Raw genomic sequence first — 2500 nt, 5'->3', positions numbered from 1 at the left:
TCAAACACCTCCCTAATACTCCTGTTGTGTAATAATGACCCAAAGAAGAGCAATTATCAGTTAATTTGTTTTTTTTTCCGTCAAGAGAAAATCGAAGGAGAAAGAGAAAAATAAATGAAGAGAAAGGAGGAGATGAGGGAAGAAGGAAAGACAAAAATATTTATATAAATGAGAAAAAAATATTGTCTCTGATGTAATCTCGACAAAAAAAAAAAGAAAAAAAAAAAGCAGGTGATGATTAAGGAGAAATAAGTAAAATAAAAATAGTAAAAGATGTAACGAAAAATAGAAGTGTATATATATGATGAGAAAAAAAAAAGTTTGAAGATAATTTTGGAGAAAGGTCGTGACACAAATAATGATCAGAAAAAAGGAAAAAAGAATCTTCATTTTATAATGCAAGTTGAATGCAAGAAACCTGATTGGCAGAATGAATTGCGAATAAATAAATTCTCAAAGGGAGAATATCGGAAATCATTTTGCAATATTCTTTTTCGCGAAGACATAAAAATAGAAAAGAAAGATTTGAAATAAGAATCTATTGCAGAAATCACTCCCCCGAGCATGCAACTGTCTTACAAGCACTCGTAGGTGAGCATGCATGTGCAAGAATAAGAAAAAGAAGAAAAGGGAGGATAGACAGAGAAGGGGAAAAAAAGAGGAGGAAGAAAGGGGAGAGGGAGGAGGAGGAGGAGGAGGAGGAGGAGGAAAGGGTGAGGGTGTGAGATTTTTTCTTTCTTTTTTTTATTGGAATTCGATATTTATAACTTCATATGTTGCCTTTTATTCTGCGGAAGGGAAATTTCAAATGCCTTCTTAAGCGAGGGAAGAAGATGACAATGCTTGCTGAAAGAACGAGAAAAGAATAATAAAAAAAAAACAAATAGAAAAAAAATGAATTAATAAATATCGCAGGAAAAGTAAAGGTAAAAAAAAAAGAAAAAAAAGTAAAAAGTCCAAAGCGAAAACGGAACAATTTGAACACGTTGAACAGCCAGAATCTAGGTTGTTCATCTTACCTGAATCACTGGAGCCGTTCCACTGCATGCCTCTTCATCCCCGTCATCACACAGAACCCGTCAGATCCACAAGGAAATTCCAAGGGGGAGAGTAAAAAAAAAAAAAAACGAAACCGAAACGAAACGAAACGAAAAGAAAGATATTGTGGTCGCGAAAGAGTAACAACCTCGGAATTCTGCAATTCTCTCTCTCTTTTTTTTTCTAAAACGAAAGAACGGAAAAAAAAAATGTAGGGGGGGGGGTGGGGGGAGCTTATCAATCTTTCGTCGATCGACAAGCGATCGCCAACATCCACGAATCACTGATAATTCACTTTTTTTTATTTATTTCGGTCGTTGACGTTTGCGTAACACTTCCTCCCGAAGCTCACGTTTTGGGCGACAGCAGGTGGAGAGCAGTGATGTAACACCCTCGTGCGACGGTGGTCAAACACCAACTGATAACACACATCAGGTCGATCCTGGCCTTCTCCCGACCTGACACGGTTGTCGTACGACCACCCGACCGTGCCCCGTCCGCCACCGTGTCGCACCGGATTCCGTGACCTGTCGGGGTCAGGGCAGGTCGCCGAGGGACGCCTGAGCCTCCCCGATCGCCAGCGAGGGAGCCTAATCGCCCAAAAGGGGAGAAAGGAGGCGGAACGAGGCGAGGGGGAGAGCGCGAGCGGGATCGTACGCCTGGCCGAAGGTGCGCGGGCCGGCAGCAACGTGTGTGACTTGCCGCTCGCGGGGCTTGAGTACAGGCGAAAAACGTTCGCTCTCGTCTTCGCACACACGCGTACACACGCACGTTCACGCACACGCACACACACACACACATACGCACACACACATACACATGTACACGAAGAGTGGCAAACTAGCCAGGCCTGTTGCGTGTAGACATGACCTGTAGATAGGTTGGGTCAGGACGAGTTGCTGAAGTATAGTATGTGGTAAACTGGCATCCGGAGGGGGTGGGGGGGTGGGGGGAGGGGTTGGTTGCAAATCAACACCGACTGCAACTGCGCTTTTTCTCGGATGCAGGAACGCCAAGTGCAATGAATCAATTATCGATTCTACTCATACAGATATGCACGTAAACATACATTTACCAAGACACAAACACTAACACACACTCTCTCTCTCTCTCTCTCACACACACACGCGCGTAAACACTAACACACACACACACACACACTAACACACACACACTAACACACACACACACACACACACGATCATCCATCTCTCACCCATACCTCAGTCTCGCCCCATAACAACAAACGTTTCCACAAAACCTGTTCACCACAAACGTTCCATTCTCTCCGCCAGTCAGAGAAAGTGCATGACGCAAAATCATGACTCTTATGGCTCTGGAATGTCCATGAACTGAGCTCGCCAAGTTCCAGTGTGTAGACTCAATAGATCAATGATAGATACTGGTCTTTCGGAGTTCCATGTGACCTTTTTATATTATTCATCTGTGTTTTCTTTTTTCT

The sequence above is a fragment of the Penaeus japonicus genome, unplaced genomic scaffold (genome assembly GCF_977035675.1).
Source record: "Penaeus japonicus unplaced genomic scaffold, GWHDUDI00000001_assembly GWHDUDI00000005, whole genome shotgun sequence".
NCBI classification, from domain to species: Eukaryota; Metazoa; Arthropoda; class Malacostraca; order Decapoda; family Penaeidae; genus Penaeus; species Penaeus japonicus.
Note: the sequence above shows the minus strand (reverse complement) of the source record.